This window comes from Phocoena sinus, chromosome 5 (assembly GCF_008692025.1).
Source record: "Phocoena sinus isolate mPhoSin1 chromosome 5, mPhoSin1.pri, whole genome shotgun sequence".
Taxonomy (NCBI): domain Eukaryota; kingdom Metazoa; phylum Chordata; class Mammalia; order Artiodactyla; family Phocoenidae; genus Phocoena; species Phocoena sinus.
In genome coordinates this window covers 75,840,381-75,861,037 of record NC_045767.1, presented here as the reverse complement: position 1 = coordinate 75,861,037, position 20,657 = coordinate 75,840,381, and positions in this window count along the sequence as shown.

The window sequence follows — 20,657 nt, the reverse complement described above, 5'->3', positions numbered from 1 at the left end:
ATACCAAATGTCTGTCTCTTGGGACTCTGATAGAGAAATGAAGTTTCCATTTTAAGAGTACATTGTGTTTATTACATAAACTCTTAAGCTTTTGATTCTAAACTTAAAAACTGGCAAATTTAATGTTTCTTATTTATTTCAAAAAACAAGGAGGTACCTTTTACTTTATTTAGCTTTGTCATTTCTCCTTCTCCATGGAGAGGTAACCAAGGATAGAAGGTCTGATAGAGATAAGAATTGCCCTTGTAAACTTTATAAATGGATTAATCTGTCTGATAATTGTTTCATGTAATTGTCTAGGCCAGCTTTGACCAAGGTATCTCACTGTTCGTTTTTAACTGTGCCAAAACTCAGTACTCACAGGCAGCCAGATTTCAGATCAGCTATTCTGAGCAAAGCCAATTTCTAGAATAAATTTTGGAAGGCAATTCCAATGAAGTTGCTTTGCCTCTGCCTTCCAAGGGCCCATGTTGTCTTATTTGGAGAGGGGAACTGATCTCAGGGGATTTAAAGGGAATCTCTGGAAGTCTATGTCTGTTTCTGTTGCTTTCCTTGGAGGATAGTAGCATTCATTTATTCACTCATAATGTGTGTCTGCGTTCAGCCTGTGCCAGCTTCTGTGCTAAGTGCTTTATGTTGAACCCTTTCTAATAGTATAATTATATTTTACAGATGAGGAAACTGAACTGAGGCTCAGAAAGAGTAGTGTTACCGTGAGCAGTTCTCTGAGATTTAGGCCCAACTCTGTGTGACTTCCACGCCTCCTCCCATTTTTTGAACAATTACCATGTCCTAGTCTCCATACTAGGTACGTTTGTGCTTAATTTACATTAAATTCTACAACTAGCAGAAATAAAGGTTATTAACCCATTTTACAGTTGAGGACCCTGGAATAATAGCTTGAACTTAAGTATCGAAGAGAATAGTTTTGAGATGGAGTGGAAGGTAAGACTAGGAAGGCAGATCAGGGGCCAAGTTATGGACTTTGAATACTAAGTGAAATACTAAGACTTTATCTAAGGGGTAATTGTGAACCCAGGACTTTTTTGTTTTTATTTTTAAGCTTTATTCCCATATGAGAAATCATATTCCCCAGCCTTTAAAGTTTAAAAATTATTTAAAAAATGAGTATGTGAGGTTGGATATTTCTCAAAAAACTTCCAGTTTTTCACAGAAAGGAAACTTGTTGAATTAAGGGCACCACTAAATTTTAATATGTATAAAACCTGAAAGACATTATTTTGTTGGGATTTATAAATGGAATAAATGAGAAGCTGGCCGTATGGATTGGTGAAGATTAAAGTCACAGCAAAAAACAAATTGTCAGGAAAAATCAAAAGGAATACTCAGCTGATATAAAAGTAAAATAAATCTGCTCCACTTAAGGAGGTTTCACTAGAACCAGGGTCAAGGATATCTACAAAGTCTGAGTTGAGAAATGACGGAGAAGTCTAATATGATTGGGATTTTACTCTAATCTGAAGACATTCTCATTAATTGGACACCATGGGTTCCAAATTCATGGAAGTTTACTTTTGTATCTATGAAAAAAAGGATTGCCAAATAATTTAATAGTCTAAACAAGATGCCATGAAGATATTTAAAGTGCTTGAGAGTACAAATCATAATTAAGCACCTTCAAGTGTTTCAGAAAAACATTTTATATACAATTTATATACTACAGACAAATTATTTTTATTATCTGCTAAAATAGTTTCCTAAGGCCATCTTCTAAGCCTCATTTTAATTAATTAATTAATTTATTTTTTAACATCTCTATTGGAATATAATTGCTTTACGGTGTTGTGTTAGTTTCTGCTGTATAACAGAGTGAATCAGCCACATGCATATGTGTATCCCCATATCCCCTCCCTCTTGCATCTCCCTCCCACCCTCCTTATCCCACCCCTCTAGGTGGTCACAAAACACCTAGCTGATCTCCCTATGCCATGTAGCTTAAGCCTCATTTTAATTAGTTTGGCTTTAGTATTTATTTTGAAGGTAAATGTACATATATAAAATCTTTAAAAATATTAATTAGTACAAAGTAGAAGCTTTTTATTCTTCAAAATATATGTATACTTTTAGTGTATTATATCAAATAAATCAGGTGGGTTTCAAAAATGCAAGGTAGGTTATATGAGCCAAGCACATTCATTTGAATAAACTGACAGAGCCATTACTTAATTTTAGACTTGCAACCTACTGATTAGAACTAGAAACTTCCTTTTGCTAATGGTATTTAGAATATTTTGGAAGATAAAGTGTCAGAATCTTATTTCATTAAGCTTGTTGTACACAATTACATATTACATCTGAAAATAGTTATTTTTAATTTGACATAGAACTAGGGAATATTGTGATCCAGGCTGAAAATATCATAAAGAACGGTGCAGTATAGGCAGCTTACTTTTTTTTTTTTTTTGCATTTCTTTTCCACACACACACACACACACACACACACTGTATTTTATTTTTACAAGAGATAAATAAACCGACACCAAGCTTTGTAAATGGATGACCACAACAAAAGCAACAATGGGGCTTCCCCGGTGGCGCAGTGGTTGGGAGTCCGCCTGCCGATGCAGGGGACACAGGTTCGTGCCCCGGTCCGGGAAGATCCCACATGCCGCGGAGCAGCTGGGCCCGTGAGCCATGGCCGCTGAGCCTTGCGCATCCGGAGCCTGTGCTCCGCAGGGGGAGGGGCCACAACAGTGAGAGGCCCGTGTACCGCAAAAAAAAGTCTTAAAAAAAAAAAAAAAAAAAAAAGCAACAATGATTGCAATTACCAAACACAAAACACACTCACACTATGTCATAATATTGACATTCAGTCCAGGAATCCTCCACTGTAACACCTCCTTTACTTTGCAGTGAAAATTGATTTGTATATTTTTAGGCAGCTTACTTTTATCTTCATTTTTTTTCTTTGTAAAACTTTATATGTGTAAGGTGGAAAAGAGATCTGAAGCTATTATCCTAAATAAATAAAAGCCCTTCATTTTGCATTATCTTCAATTATTTTTGTATTTTAGGTAGAAGAAGTTTTTATTTTTTGCCTATAATTTCCAGATATTTATGCAAATTTTCAGTTCATGGATACTTACTTACTGCCTTTTCATTTTGAAGCTGTTCTCAGACTATCTCTGGTATTCTCAAGAGTAAAGAACATGTATTTTACATACTTTGTATTTCCCCAAGTGCCTGGTACAGTGTTCTGCACATGCTAAAACCTTAATAAAGGGTTTTTTTTTTCTGTTTAATTAATTTATTTTTGGCTGTGTTGGGTCTTTGTTGCTGTGCGCGGGCTACTCTTTATTGAGGTGCACAGGCTTCTCATTGCGGTGGCTTCTCGTTGCAGAGCACAGGCTCTAGGCACACAGGCTTCAGTAGCTGTGGCACATGGGTTAAGTAGTTGTGGCTTGTGGGCTCTAGAGCACAGGCTCAGTAGTTGTGGCGCACGGGCTTAGTTGCTCTGTGGCATGTGGGATCTTCCTGGACCAGGACTTGAACCCGTGTCCCCTGCATTGGCAGGGGGATTCTTAACCACTGCACCACCGGGAAAGCCCAATAAAGGGTTTTAAGTGATGGTAGTATTACGATTGATAGTGATGATGATGATCGTGGTGGTGATGGTGATAACAGATGGTGCTACACTGGGCACGTAGCAATCTCAAAATACCAAAAGCATAATGAAGTCCCATTGCAACATGAAGCCAGCCAGTGGACTATTTTAAAATGGTTACACCTTAAATATATTTAGAAAGCACACTCTATTTTTTTTTTTTTTTTTAAGTATAGCATATATGGCAAGAGCGTAGACTCTGAGTTGCACTGCCTGAGTTAAAATCCTCGCTACTCTACTTATTGGCTCTGTAACTTTGTGTAACTTCCTTAATTACTCTGTGCCTCAATTTCCTCATCTATAAAATGAGAAGAGTAATAGTATTTATTTTTTAGGGTAGTTATAAGGATTAAATGTTAGAAGGTGGAATATTGTATAAAGGATTTAGAAGAGTGCCTGCTATATATAGTAAACACTTGGTAAGTGGTAGCTATTATTATTAAATAAAGTCTTAAAATAAAAAGATACATGTTCATTATAGAAAATTTAGGAAGTACAAAAGCAGAAAGAAGAAAAATTACCCAGTGTCCCATCCCCTAGAGCGACTGTTTATTAATATTTTGATAAATTTATTTTTATTGTATATCAAGTTAAGCAACTTAGTGGTATAGTCTTAGAATAGACAACGTATCCGGTTAACGTTACTGGTGACAGAATTAGGTGAATTTTAGGTAAAAATACTGCGCAGCCATTATAAAAATGAAATGTGGAGACTGTGGAAACATACGAAACTGTTTAGCATAATGTTAAGTGGAAAAAGACGAATGTGAAATGAACGTGCACAGGCAGTATATTCAGTTTTGTAAAGTTAAATATGCAAAGTAAAATTAGTATTAGTGGTGTAGGATTATGTGTAATTTATTATAATCATCATTACTAGACTTAATGCTGCTATTGTTTTTAACATTTCTGTGTCAAGTTTATTTTTAAAAATACGGTGCCTGGTAGAATTGTAATTATTCCATGGCTGAGTCATTGGATGACAGTGTGAACTCTGCTGTCTCCTCGTGCCTTGGACCTAGAAGGGATATGTAAAGGGGGTACTTGTGTGGTGCAGGGTGGTACTCACAAGAGACCAACATGTTGGGTTGAACAGTTATATATCCTGAGGTGTTCAGATCATCATCAGTTACATGCGGTGTCCTGGCAATGTGGGGATAAGCATTCCAAAGCAGGAAAGTGTGTGTGTGTATGTGTGCGCGTGTGTGCACGCGTGTGTGTGCGCGCGTGTGTGCGCATGTACGTGTGTGTGTGTGTGTGTGTGTATGTTGGGGGGAAGGAGGGTGAGGAAAAGATAGAGATAGGTGCAGCAGTAAGAGATGAAGGAAGTGATATCTAAGGTAAAAGAGGTTAAAGAGAGGAAGGTTCCTTGGGTTGGAATTTGTAGGAAACATTCAGACAACTATGAATTACATATCTTTTTTTAAATGATAATTAAAGCACCTCAATATCTGTATTTCCTTTGCCACTATTTTTTGATATTTAAATAAAAAGGCATTATAAAAGAAGTTGGAGATTATGTGCCATCTCTATCGGGAGTCCTGAGGGGTAAGTGGCATAACGACTTGTCAGGGAGGAGTGGGTGGGACGTTTGTAAAACCTACAAAAATGTCACAGGACAAATAACTTTATTTAAACTGCCTGAGGTTTTCCTAAGGAAGTAGCCAGATTATTACACTGTGCATCCTGCTCTGCCCATGGTAACTTGACCCCTGGCCCAGGGTAAATAACAGTGTTTGCCAGGTTTCAGTGAATTCTAGTAGCTGTCATTTTACTGTGATTTTGAAAGGGGGCAGCGAGAGGTGAAGGCCGGTCAAAAGCCTTAGTTGTTGGACTCATTTTAGAAGCATCTCTTCAGATAGACAAATGAGGTGCCTCTATTGCACAGAATGTCTGCCTGCTGCCAGATCAGAATTTTTCCCATGAAACCTCTCCTATTGAATAGGATAGCAATAAGCGACTAACTCAGACACACCGAGTTTCTCTCAATTAAAAAAAAAATCCTGGAACTTCCCTGGTCATCCATAGGGTAGACTCTTCACTCCCGATACAGGGGGCCTGGGTTCCATCCCTGGTGAGGGAACTAGATCCTACATGCGTGCCGTAACTAAGAAGTCCACATGCTGCAACTAAAGATCCCTCATGCTGCAACTAAGACCTGGCACAGCCTAAATAAATAAATAAATAAATAAAAAGCATTTAAATAATGCTTAAAAAAGAGAAAATCCTTATTTAAAGTCAAAAGAACATTTTTTTTCTTTTTTGCGGTACGCGGGCCTCTCACTGTTGTGGCCTCTCCCGTTGCGCAGCACAGGCTCCGGACGCACAGGCTCAGCGGCCACGGCTCACGGGCCTAGCCGCTCTGCGGCATGTGGGATCCTCCTGGACCGGGGCACGAACCCCTGTCCCCTGCATCGCCAGGCGGACTCTCAACCATGGTGCCACCAGGGAAACCCCAAAAGAACATTTTAATTTTACTTCTTGAGGTGAAGGAAAATAATAGCAATATATATCTTCCATTTTGCATAGTTTTATGAAGCTTTATCTTTAGGAGTTTTGTTTTACTTCTAACTCGGGGAGGGTTACAGTTTCAGGTTTGCAGAGGGCTTCTTTTGGATGTGGTTTCTGGAACTGTCTGGAACCAATGTTTTGTTAAAAGCGACATCAAAATGCAGAAAATAGTCCCTGTGAGAAGGAGTAGAAAGTGGTTCCTGCCATGACACTCGCAGAGATATAAGAGCAGTGAAAAATTTGAGACTCAGAAGCAAAAACAGGAAGGACAAGAAATTCACTTTCAGGGAGAGCTAGAGGACTTCCTACCGTAATCCTATCTTCTTTCCATGTGTTTGTGTAACTAATACCCGCCATCTGCGCAAACAGATCAAGGGATGTGCACCTTTTGGGGGTGTTACTCTGGGAGGCCTTTTCTATCTCTGGGTTGAGGTGGAGGACTTCAGCACCAATTAATTCCACTTTAAAAGCAGGATGGATAGTTAATGAGTACGGTTTCCTTAGCATATTTCAGAATGAATCTGCACAAAGTTACAGGGGAAAAAGAGAGCTGAACGTTGGAGGTTTTCTAGCCTGTTAAATTTTCCAGAAGTTTAATCATGGACAAAATACATATCAGCATGTTTAAAACCCAGTAATACCAGGCAGATAGATGCAAGTGGGCTTTTGGGCAACTCTGTGGGGACTGGGGGATGTTGGGAACTGATTTGAATATTCCACCTTGCTTTGGGTGACTGAGGTGTTGACAGCGCTAGGATAGGCATGTGTCACTCCTGCGCTGGGTCCGGAAGGGAGGTAAACATAAGATTCCTAAGCCCTCCTCCCCCATCATGCTGTATGAATGCATTTAATTTTTTATTGTATGTAATATAAATATTTAATTATAACTATAAGCTATATATTGAGCATGTTGGAGCCTATGTTCAAGGAGCCCAAGTGTAACTGGAGAATAGACACATAAAGCACTAACCATAAGATAGTGTGAATGTTGGAATAATTCAGAGATATAGAAAGTTTTAAGTACAAACACTTTGGAAGACTGTTTACCAGTGCATGCTCATGTAAAACATATATATGTATATGTATATATTGCTATGACCTAGCAATTCTACTTCTGAGTATATACCCAACAGAAGTAGTGCATAAGTCCACAAAAAAGATACGTACAATAATTTTCATGACAGCTTTAATTATAACCGCCCCCAAATTGAAGCACCCCAAATATCCATTCACAGAATGGATAAATAAAATGTGGTACGTTCATAAAATAGAATACCACATAGAAGAGTGCATACTGTGTGATTCCATCTATATACAACTTATAGACAGGCAAATTAATCTAGTGTGACAGATGTTAGAATAGTGGTTACCTTCGGGTGGCAAAGTATTGACTGGGAGGGGGTACAAGAGAACTTTGAGGAGCTGCTGGAATGTTTGATATCTTGATCTGGGTGGTGGTTACAGGTTGTACACATATGTAAAAATTAATCAAGCAGTACCCTTAAAATTCGTGCCCTTTGCTGTATGTAAGTTAAATCTCAATAAAATAATTTTATACAATGATTATGTTAAAACCAAAAGAGAGTGGGATGGAAACATTGATGAGGGAACCATTGATTTTTCCTGGGAGAATGAGATGCACACAAGAGGGACATTTGGCCTGTTGTGTTGAAGGGGTTTGCCCCTTCTGGTCAAGGTTTTAAGGAGTTGGACGTGAGTCAAGAGGCAGCGTTCGTAGTCCAGAGAGAAAGGTGATTGGGGCCAAAAGTAGGGCACTGGGAATGGAGGGAGGTAGAGGTGAGGGCATTTCAGAGTTAGTATGAGATAGGGTCTCAAGTGACTAAAACTGTGTGTGTGCATGAAGAGCGTGGGGAAGATAGTAAAGGAGAGGGTAAAGACAGGAATGGCTCAATGTGTTCTCCTTTGGGTGCCTGGGTTGCTGATGCCATTGCTAATGGAGAAGGTTGGAGAAAAAACACATTTGGAAATGTCTTAAATCATATGACCATTTGGTTTGACTTGGCCCGAGTCAGAACCCAGCATTTGAGTTAATTAACAGCACCTGCTATATGACTTGAACTTTGCTCCTTTTTTCTTCTACAAATAGATCTCAAAGCATGGATCACTTATACTATGCCTGTGTGATGTAGATCTTATGTAGATCCTTTTCGTTTGAAAATGTTTAATCATGATGATACTTATATATCGGTATATTTTGACACATTCAACACTTACCTCTCTTCTATTTCTAAACTGAGGTTTATTCTGGAGTATTGTTAGATCTTGTGAAGAAATGCTAACACTACTTTTTTAAGCTGTGGGTGCGCTACTATACCCAGTCCAGAAGGCTAGGTACAGCACTACATATGTGGAAGCATGGATAGCTTCTCTCATTATTGTTACATTTGCTAGGAGGCATTGTAACTCATCTTACTGTTTCTGCTCATTTTGAGTTCTTATAGTTGAGTGCTGTGTTGATTTAGGGTGGTGTTCACCCAGAGGAGTTTGGGGCCCAGCAAAAGACTTCTGCAGATGGAAGGTGTATAGCTTATCTTCTGCTTGTTTACTGCCAGTTGACAAAACTATCTTCCCTTTTGTTTAAAGCCTAATAAATGTGTTTTGAGTATACATTCCTCTTCATTTCCTCAGTATTAAAACTGAGTGAATGTTATCTGGCTGTCAGGGAGAGTTGCAGTGGATTGCAGGTGCTGTCTGCGCTCTACCTAGCAGCCCAGGTCTGCAGATGAATAAGCCATCTTGTTTCCTGGGCTGGGTCAAAGTAACTGATATGGCTCCTGCCACTGCTTTTCCTGCTCTGGGGCAGGGTAAGAATGGCTGGCAGAGAGCTTCCTGTTTCCTGTTTGCCTCTGGGAGAGCACAATTCGAAATGGCCCCACTTCTCTGCCTTTGGAAAGGCAGTTGTCCTCTGCTCTTAATCAACCCTCCTGGGAAGTCACCTGTGATTCTTCGGAGGGCCCAGCCTTCTAGAGATTACACTGTTGTTAAGAATTCCTCAGTGTACTGCTTGTTAGAGGAAAAAATGAAAATGGTAAAATTGCTGATGAATTACAGCTAATTTGAGGAAGACGTTCTGGAATGAAAATATTATTAACTAATCCTTCGAATATTTCTGTATTTTATTTATTTTGGGTATGTACGAAATTATGTCTTTAATCTGGAAATTTTTAGAATAAACTTTTGATTTACATTTTATTTTATTTTATTTTTAGTTTAAAAACAGTTTTTTGGCCATGCTGCATGTGGGATCTTATTTCCCTGACCAGGGATTGAACCCGCACCCTCTGCAGTGGAAGCGCAGAATCCTAACCACTGGACCGCCAGGCAAGTCCCTTGATTTACCTTTTTAAAAGTAAAAAAAAATATTTTTCTAGATCAGTCTTTTAAATATATGAATGGAACAGATTAATTTTATGCCTCATGAAATGAATGAGGATTTTCAGTTAGGTACATTATTTCTTTTTGTGAAATGTGTAGGAAGGCCACCAAATTCATATTTGGAGACAGAAATCTACCTGTATGTAACCCTTTGCCTGAGATTCCAGGTTCTCCGTGCTGAGTCCATCCATGTTCTTATTATGCTCTAGGAATCCTCTGTCCCCGTGAAGTCTGTCTACTCACAAGACCTCTGCACCTGCTTTGCCTTTCCCCAGACGCTCTGACAGTGTCTCTCAAAGTGGTTTAGTGTGCGTCAGAATCACCTGGAGGGCTTGCTCTAGCCAGATTGCTGGGCCTCATCAGAGTTTCTGATTCAATAGGTCTGGGATGAGGGCTGAGAATTTGCATTTCTAACAAATTACCAGGTGATGCTGATGTCGCTGGTTCAAGGCCACTGCATTAGACCTTTGCTGAAACATCAGTGGTTGGTAGAATAATGGGCCTCCGAATATGTCGGCATCCCAATCCCCAGAACCTGTGAATATGTTAACTTACATTAAAAAAGGGACTTTGCAGCTGTGGTTTAGTTAAGGATCTTAAGATGGGGAGATGATCCTGGATTATCCATCTGTACCCAGTGTCATCACAATGGTCCTTATAAGAGGGAAGCAAGAGGATCAAAGGCAGAAAAAGGAGAAGTGATGAAAGAAGCAGAGGTTCAAGGGATGTACTTTGAAGATGAAGGAAGGAAGGGACCACAAACCAAGGAACTTAGATGAACTTTAGAAGATGGAAAAGGCAAGGAAACGTTCTTTCCTAGAGCCTCTAGAAAGAACAGCACTCTGCCAAAATAATGATTTTAGCCCTGGAAGACTCATTTCAGACTTCTGACCTCAGAACTGTAAAAAACTTATGTTGTTTTAATCCGCTAGGTTTGTGGTCATTGGTTTCAGCCGCAATTAGAGACTAATAAATACAGCATCCTACCCCAGATAGCAGGCTACCTAAATTCTATCCACTTTGGCTCAGATGTTAACGGAAGTCTACCTCAACCTGCATCTTCATGATGTTTTCACTCAATGATTTCAGTTCAGAATTTTCTATCCTCCTGTGACCAGTTGTATAGATTTAAAAGATCTCATTTATTTAACGGTTTGCTGTGTTGCAGACCTCCAGCTGGGGCTGACAGTGAAAAGCCAGAATTTCTACCCTCAAGGGGATCCTAATCTACCATGGGAGACAGACATAACATGACCACCTTAATCATATATATCACATACACGATTGTGTTACATAACTAATGTGATTTATGTGTGTATCACATATCACATATCTAAAGTAAATGTATTCTGCCTTAGAGTATGATCCTTCATTTATATGTCTTTCTACATAGAGATTGTAAACTTCTGGCAGGAGGGGACAATTTCTTTTTTTTTTTTTTAATTGGAGTATAGTTGCTTTACAATATTGTGTTAGTTTATACTGTACAGCAAAGTGAATCAGCTATACGCATATATATATCCCCTCCTTTTTGGGTTTCCTTCTCAATTAAGTCACCATAGAGCATTGAGTAGAGTTCCCTGTGCTATACAGTAGGTTCTCATTAGTTATCTACTTTATACATAGTGTCAATAGTGTATATATGTCAATCTTAATCTCCCAATTCATCCCACCCCTCCTTTTCCCCTTGGTATCCATATGTTTGTTCTCTACATCTGTGTCTCTATTTCTACTTTGTAAATAAGATCGTCTATACCAAGTTTTTCAGATTGCACATGTATGCATTAATATACGATATTTGTTTTTCTCTTTCTGACTTACTTCACTCTGTGTGACAGTCTCTAGATCCATCCATGAGGAAGAGACAATTTCTTATACTGTTAAATTCCTCAGTAATGGGTCTTTTTTTTTTTGAGCTATGTTCATAACTTTAAAAAGCCTGATAGAAAAAATATGCCTTTCTTATATTAGGATTACGTGAATCATCATTTCAGAATTATATTTTATTTAGTAAAGTCTTTTTAAAAGTTTGAGTCCATAGTGGATAAGGGGAGAGAGATAGAGAGGAATCTTTTCAATGAAAAGAGCATTGAACAGGAGTTAAAAAGCCAGAGAGATCTTGTTTCAGGACAAATAAGTGTTCTGCAAAATGAATGAGTCTGATTAGATGATCTCTGAGTTTCTTTCAGATCTAAAGTTCTTTGGTCTGTAATCTTTTCTCACAACCCAAAAAGCACAATGCCTTGCATGTGAGAAGGACTAGATAAATGAAGTAATCTGAGTGCTATTTTAGAAGCAGCAGAATGTTTTATATTTCACACATTGCTAAAGTGTATGCATCTCTGTTTCTAGAACAAAGTGGGGTTCTCAGACTCAAAGTAAAATGAAAGTTCAGACTTAGGATAAAATGACTTATTCGAAAATTAATTTAGATGAGTTAATGTACCGTACCAACTTAGCATATATGTAATACCTCTTGTTCTCTGTTAACTCAAAAAATGTCACAATGTTCTAAAACACCTTGCAGCATGAGGGAAAGGCTGTTTAGCACAAAGTGAGGTGGAGATTTGGCAGTCAGTGGGTCAATTTGACAAATGTAGGTTATGAGATTATGATTCATTCTAGGGCAATTATTCAAAATTCATCAATCAGGATGCTTCTGGTAAACTGATTAATTCTTCAACTGACAACAATTAGAAATAATGGATAAAATTTTTAAAAATAAATATTTGAAGACATCTGAGAGTTACCAAGACAGAGGTTGAGGGGCCAAGATGCTGGAAAGAAGAGAAACACAAAAATGAACCCAACTTTTGTTGCCAGTTTCTCTCTTAAGGCATTGGGTAATTCACAAATGGCAGATGAAACATGAAAAAGCTGAACAGAAAATGGTGGCTAAAAGGCTGAGTTTCTACCAGTGTTATAGCTGGAGAAACAATACTGGAATCTATGGCCTACCAAGAAGGTGGGACTCTTGAAACAAAACATTCCAGGCTTTCATTTGGAATCCCCAAAAGATTGCATCCTAGGAGTAAGGATGAAGTAGAAATAGACAGCCTTCACAAAAAACAAAATCCTTTATCACACCAGATCAGTTGGATTAAGGTGATCTGTTCTTACTCTGAATACCTGCCAGAAGCAAAGTAAATCATCTCTGGAGGACTGTAATATCACACAGAGCCTCAAATTATCTCCATAGGTTTTTATCCCCAATGTCTGGCAATTTACCAGACATACTAGCAAACAAAACCAAATGATCAAAAATCAAGGGGAGGGCTTCCCTGGTGGCGCAGTGGTTGAGAGTCCGCCTGCCGATGCAGGGGACGCGGGTTCGTGCCCCGGTCTGGGAGGATCCCACGTGCCGTGGAGCAGCTGCGCCCGTGAGCCATGGCCGCTGAGCCTGCGCGTCCGGAGCCTGTGCTCCGCAGCGGGAGAGGCCACGACAGTGAGAAACCCGTGTACCGCAAAAAAAAAAACAAAAAACAAAAAAAAAACAAAAAAAAAACAAAAAACAAAAAAATCAAGGGGAAAAAACTCCAGGCAATAAATATAGACCAACAAAATAACCTGATATTTGAGGTAGCAGACAAAGGGTTTAAAATGATATGTTCAAGAGATAAGATGACAAGGTGGAAAATTTCCATAGAGAACCGGAAAGCATGAAATAAAGCTAAACAGTATTTTTACAACTGAAAATTTCAATAATGGAAATTAAGAATGCAATACGTTGGGTTAAAAAAGCACATTAGAGCAAAACAAACAAACAAAACCAAAAAATATAGATCAGAAGAAAATATCTGGACTGAGGAATCAAGAGAAGAAAATACAAAATTGAATGTAAGAGAGACAGGGACATAATGTAAAGAGGTAACCCGTGTATGACTGGACTGTCAGGAGAGGAAAGAGAGAATAGAGCAAACTCAGTATTTAAATAATGATCAGAGTTCCCTGAAACTGATGGAAGATGTCAAGCCACTGATACAGAAGTGCTATGGACCCCAAGCAGGATAAATATAAAGAGTCACTCTGGGGCCTAGATTATCTGGAACAAGTAACTTTTTCCCAACAAGTTACTTTTTAATTGGTTTTCCCAATTAAAATAGTACAGTTTCCACCTGAGCTGTAAGCAGAAGATATCAGTTAGGATTGCCAGGAAAATTCCTTAAGAGAAATAGAAACTGTCACACTCCCTTTGTCCTTGCCCATTTCCTCCTTCCTGCTTCTTAGAATGAGGCATGATGGCTGAGTTTCAGCAGCTATATTGGTGCATTATGCCAAAGTAGTAGTTAATTTTCTGTGTCAACTTTTTGTGTATCAGATTCCTCCCTTTTCTCCTAAGTTTTATGTTTTACATTTCAGTCTATGATCCACTTGGAGTTGTTTTTTGATATCAGGTATGAGACTTAGGTTAAGATTTTTTTTTCTTTTCTCTTTCCCTTCCCTTCCCTTCCCTTGGGATGTCCAATTTATCCAGCATCTTGAAAAGGCTATCTTTCTTCCATTGAACTTTTTGCACCTTTGTTAAAAACCAGTTGGGCATATTCATGTGGATCTATTTCTGGGTTCTCTGTTCTGCTACATTGATCTATATGTCTGTCCCTGTGACAATACCTCACAGTCTTTATTACTATAGCTATATCATGTCTTGAAATTGGGTAGACTAAACCTCCCACTTTATTCTTTCTAAAAATTGTTTTAACTATTCTAGTTCCTTTGCCTTTCCATATAGATTTTAAAATAATCTGTATTTACAAAACAATCTTGCTGGAATTTTGCTAGGAATTTCATTAAACCAGTATATCAATTTGGAAAAAATTGACATCTTGACTGTAGTGGTTTCCCAATCCATGAGCATGGTGTGTCTTTCTGTCTATTTAGATCTTTAATTTCTTTCATCAGTGTTGTGTAGTTTTCATGATGGAAGTTTTGTACATCTTTTGTTATATTTATACCTAAGCATTTCATTTTATTTGAGTGATTGTAAATGGAACTATATTTTTAACGTTTTAGTGTGTTTATTGCTAGTATATAGAAGTATGATTGAGTTTAGTTTGCTTATCTTGTATTCTGTGACCTTGCTGAACTCACTTATTAGGTCTGGGATATTTTTTGTAGACTTCTTGGGATTTTCTATGTTGACAATTATGTCATATGAAAATAGGGACAGTTTTATTTCTTCCTTTATGGTGTGTATGTGCTTTGTTTCCTTTTCATGCCTTACTGCACTGGCTACAACTTCCAGCACTATGTTGAATAAGAGTGCTAAGAGTGGACATCCTACCTTGCTCCTGATCTTAGAGGAAAAGCATTGTCTTTCCATTAAGTATAATGTTAGTTGCAAGTTTTGATAGATGCTTTTTATCAAGCTGAGGAATTTCCTCTATTATTTTTCTGAGAGTGTTTAACGTGTATTGAATTTTGTCAAATGCTTTTTTGTATTGATTGGTATGATCATGTGATTTTTCTTCCTTAGCCTGTTAATATGGTAGATTACATTGATGAATTTTCAAGTATTGAACTGGCTTTCATCCCTGGAATAAACCCCACTTGGACATGATGTATAATTCTTCGTATATATTGTTGAATTCTATTTGCTAATATTTTGTTAATGATGTTTGCTTTTATTCATGAAGGATAGTGGTCTGTAGTTTTCTTTTATTGTACTGTCTTTTTCTCATTTTGATATCAGAGTAATGCTAGCTTTATAAAATGAATTGGGAGGAATTTCCTTCTTTTCTATTTCCTAGGAAGAGGTTTTATAGAATTGGTATTAATTACTTTTTAAATGTTTGATAGAATTCTCTACCAGTGAAACCATCTGGGCCTGGAGATTTTTTTGTTGGGAGTTTTTAAATTGTGGACTCAGTTTCCTTAATAGTTATGTGGATACTATTCCAATTATCTCTTTCATGTTGTATGAATTGTGGTAGTTTGTGTTTTTCAAGGAGTTGGTCTATTTTGTCTAGGTGGTTAAATGTGTGTAGGGTTGTTTGTAGTCTTCCCTTATTCTCCTTTCGATGTCTGCAAAGTTTGTAGTGATATCCCTTTATCATTTCTGATACTTACATTGGCATTTTTTGTCTTCTGTCTTTTTTCTTTGTTAGTTTTCTAGAGGTTTGTCAATTTTACTGATCTTTTCAAAGCATTAGCTCTCTGTTTTGTTGTTTTTCTCTACTGTTTTTTCCATTTTTAATTTCATTGACTTCTACTCTTATCTTTATTATTTCCTTCCTTCCTCTCAATCTGCCTTCTTCTCTTCACCTTTCAGAGTCTTTTAATATTTGTTTTATATATAATGTCTGGGTTCTTAGATATAGTTAATGGGAGGAGTAGGGAAAAGTATCTCTACTCCATCTTCCCAGACTGTACATTTTGCTTTTGTGTGGATAATGTCCTTGGATTCTACTGACCTTAGGTCAGGTTCAACGTTATTCTTTTCTGTGTTATGGGACAACCTTTGAAATATGGGTATATTGGGAAATCGTTTTTTTGTGATGATTTTTCATTCTTGCTGTGATGGGTGTTCAGCGTAATTATTGAAAGTAGATAAGACATAACTTAGGGCAGGAGTGATCTAATATTTACAGTAGATCTAAAACTTTTCCTACACTTCTGCTAGATGGCTGCTGCCATCAGGACTTCTACATAGCTGACTTCTTGGTGGGGAGGGGAAGGAGCAGTTGGCTCAGAAACCTTGTTGTCAACTTCTTTTCTCCCTCCCTCTTCCTTTGCTTCAAAATGGTCTCAAATCTGGAAAGAGAGAAGAAACACCATTTCATGATAGAGATAGCAAAAATCATGCTTGGCTTTGTAGTATTTATATATAAAAATAGTATATATATATACACACACACACACACACACACACACACACACACACACATACTTCAGCAGTTTAATTGTACTCATATTAACTGTGGGTCCGTTTCGTACTACAATGGTTCTTACTTTTTGATTTCCCTTTATCATTCTGATGTGAAAATCATGTTGAAGGGGAAATTGTTTTTGCATATAATGAGTATAACTTGCATCCTAGGGGCCTTGAAATGCAGTTTACTAAACTAGATACAAAAGACAACAGTCTAAACATAGATTTCTTCATAGTCAAGCTCTTCCTGTGAAGGTTTAAAAAAAAAAAACAAAAACCCTAGGGAATTGTCACACTTCCCATTGTTATTCACATGCTTGTTTGGGATTTGATGGTGGCAGCTGCCAGAGGCCTGACATTTCAGCAGGGAGAGAAACAGGACAAAGAGTCAGAAATCTCTGAGCAGCACTTTCAAATTCACTGTAGCCCCTGGGCATTCTGGAAAATGTGGTAATGGCTGTAGAATTCGGACAGATGATTCCTATATTAAAACAAATTCAATTACCTAACAACATGTTTGAACACTACGGAATACAGAATTAAAATTCCACCAAATCCTATCTGTTGCTTTAAATTCTGCTCCTTCAATGGCTTGCCAGCCAAGTCTACAAATACTGTTTACCAAGAAAGGACAAAGTGCTGGGCACTATACTTGGGGGCTCTTGGGGATATAAAGATGAACAAGCCCCAGTCCTTGAATCTGAGTAAATCACCTAGAGGGGAAATAAAAATGTATACAAGTGACTGCTCTAATGTGCTTGAGATGAGGCTTCATGAAGGAGTTGCCATTTGAACAGAATTTTGAAGGACTGTTTGGTGGCTGCAAGCAGCAGAGATGGACTATGGCTAATTGAAAAGGGAAGGGGGGAAGGAAAAGAGAGGAATCTATTGGGGATTGTGGGAGTAGCTCCTGAATTAAAATAAAAACTGAACCTCTAAGGGAATAGGCACTGTGGATTGATGTATGGAGACTGGTGGCCGACTTTTTTTCAGAGCGTGGTCTGTAGGATGGGTCAACTCCAACACTATAGGGTTGGGTTACTCCTCTCAAGGTACAAATTTCAAGGTAAGAGGGCCTGATAGGTATGACTTGGATCATGTGTCCACCTCTTGGCCAGTGCAGTGCCAGGGGAGTCATTCCTTAAAGGAAGATCACGAGCTCTAATCGAAGGCCAACCACAGACAGGTGGAGGGAACAGCTGAGACACAGAGGTCGGGAAATCAGGAGCATGTTTGAGCATCGCAGAGAATCTAGTCTGTCTGACGCATAAAGTAAAGGAGGGGCCTAAGGTGGGAGAGATGAGGAAGGAGAGGCCGATTGGAAGTGGGCGGTGGAAGGCCTGGGTGGAAGGTCACTGTGTTTGAAATTGGGGAGAGAATCAGTGGCTGGGGGTGGCAGGAGCAGATCTGGTAAGACCTGTTCTTTAAGAATACTTTTCTGGAAACAGACTTGGGTTGTGAAAAGAGAAGACCGGCTTCAGGAAGGTCAAAAAAGAGGTTGCTTAGCTGAAAAGGAGTCGAGAAGGCTTAGAATGATACTGTACTTACCACTGAACTACATCAAGCGTGAAGACTTTTACGCATTTTTATTTTTACCTGGCAAAGGAGACAGCACATGCATCATTTACCCCTTTTAGTACGAAAGCTGGAGTAGCTAAGGACCTCTTCTAGATCCCGTGATGGTAAGGGAGAGCCAGGGCTCACCTTCAGGCCGTCTGCCAGGGCTCCTCTAACACGTGAGACCCTGTAGCGGCACCCAGCCAACTTTGCTTCATTGCACCACAGGCCGGATCCCTTTTTTCCCACCACCAGGATAATGCCCTTTTGAGGTTGCGCCCTTGAGTAAACAGCTCCAGTCCGTTTGAATCTTAGCTTGTGCCTGACGTGCGTATGTGGGTTGAATGGGGTTTTTCGTCCTTCCTCTTGAGAGAGGATTTCCCAAGAGGAGTTTCAAAATAACCTGTGGTCGTATTGAACCTGTGCTCAGCAGCTGAGCGTCCGGACAATGATAGCATGGGAGGAAGCAGAACAGTGGTAAGAACCGTGGAAAGTCCAGTGGCTTACATTAAAGTCCCTGCTCTGACTCTTTCTAGCCATGGGACCTTGTTCAAGATAGTTGCCTCTCTAAAGCTCAGTTTCTTCATTTGTAATGTGGAATTAGTAAGGGATCGACTCCATGGAGTTGCTCTGAGAATTAGATGAGATAATGCTTGTAGAGGCATAGTAAGTGCTTAATAATGCTGCTACTATGTTGTTTTTGTTATCTCAATTAAAATATGGCGGGAGAAGGATTCTAAATAGTTTTGTGACATTTGAGTTTCGGTGCCATCTAGTGGCCAGGAAATTTCAGAATGTGCTATGGGCCTGGGTGTTGCACCCACAGATGACAAAAGGGCCTGTTATTCTGTAGCTGAAGGAATTGCTGCTAACTGATTTCAAAGGTGAGTCTTGGGCATACAGGCCAGGACCAGGAATATTGTGTGACCTCTTTACTGGCCTGAGTTGCATATAGAGGATAGTTTTGCCTCTATAGACAGAAAAGGAAGTCAGACCTTGGATTCTCTGGTGCCTCCTCTTCCTTGGACTGGCCACACAAGGGAACTCTATGTTTCCAACAGGTGTAGAAGCTGCTTGGGGCAATGCAGACCCCAGACCAACTTGCCAGTGGAGTCGTGAGGAATGTGATTATGGTGGTCGCGTGGTTTGTGACTTATAAGTGGAATGACATCAGTAAGTTACTTAACCTCTTTAAGCCTTTGCGGGTGTGGAGAGAAATAGTACCTACTTCACAGGGTTTTCCTACGAATGCATGTCTGTGCTTAGCATAGGGCCTGATACAGAGAAGGTGGTCAGTGAACATTAGCCATGCTTAGTTTTCACTTTTTTTGATTTTTTTAAATTGAGGTATAGTTGATGAACAATATTTTATAAGTTACAGGTGTATAATGTAGTGATTCATAATTTTTAAAGGTTATACTCAATTTATACTTATAAAATATTGGCTGTATTCTGTATTATAGAACATATGCTTATTTATTTTATACATAATAGTTTGTACTTCTTTATCCACATCCCTATCTTGCCCTTCCCCCTTCCCTCTCCCCACTGGTCACCACTAGTTTGTTCTCTGTATCTGTGAGTCTGTTTCTTTTTTGTTGTATTCACTAGTTTGTTTTATTTTTTAGATTTCACATTTAAGTGATATCATACAGTATTTATTTTTCTCTGTCTGACTTATTTCACTTAGCATAATACCCTCCAAATCCATCCACGCTATTGCAATTGGAAAATTTTCCTTCTGTTTTATGACTGAGTAATATTCCATTGTATATATATATACCACATCTTCTTTATCCATTCATCTGTTGATGGACACTTAGGTTGCTTCCACAGCATGGCTATTGTAAATAGTGCTGCTATGAACATTGGGGTGCATGTATCTTTTTGAATTAGTGTTTTCATTTTGGGGGGGATATATACCCAGGAATCGAATTGCTGGGTCATATGGTAGTTCTATTTTTAGTTCTTTGAGAAACCTCCATACTGCTTTCCACAGCAGCTGCACCAATGTACATTCCCCTTAGTTTTCACTTCTGTAGTAGACTCTTGTATTAAAGGAGGAACTTTCATTCATTCATTCAATCATTCATTCAATGGATATATATATTGAGAACCTACTATGTACCAGGAGCTGAGCTAGATGAACTGAACATACATAAAACAGACACAGCTCCTCATGGTTGGGGTGATGACTTAAACAAGTGAATTCCAGGGGAGCTGTGTGTCATTGAGCTTTAGTTGTAGACTGAACAAAGGACCTTTCATGGAGCATCATTCACATCACAGACATCGTAGAGTTGTGCAAACTTACGTTGACACTTTAAAAGTAGATGGGAGTTAAGTTTCTTGTTCTTAAAAAAATCAATACCTTACAATGATCTTTCAGAAGGTGAAAGTAGTGCTTTGAGGAATGGGTGTGCTTTCCTAATTTGCCTAAATGCACTGTGTGGGCTGGTGGTGGACCTGGCAATGACATTAAAATATACTTGGATTCACCTATTATTAATATTCGCTTGAATATTATTATTATTCACCCATTCTTAAGGCTTTGGTGGCTCGGGTGACCAATTTCATTTTGTTGAAGGGCTAAAGAGCATCCTATTTATCTTTAACCTGTCTATATAATCAATATAATAATCCTCCACCTTTTCTGCACATTAGCCTTATGTTTCTGAATATTTTCTGCCTTCAGTTCAC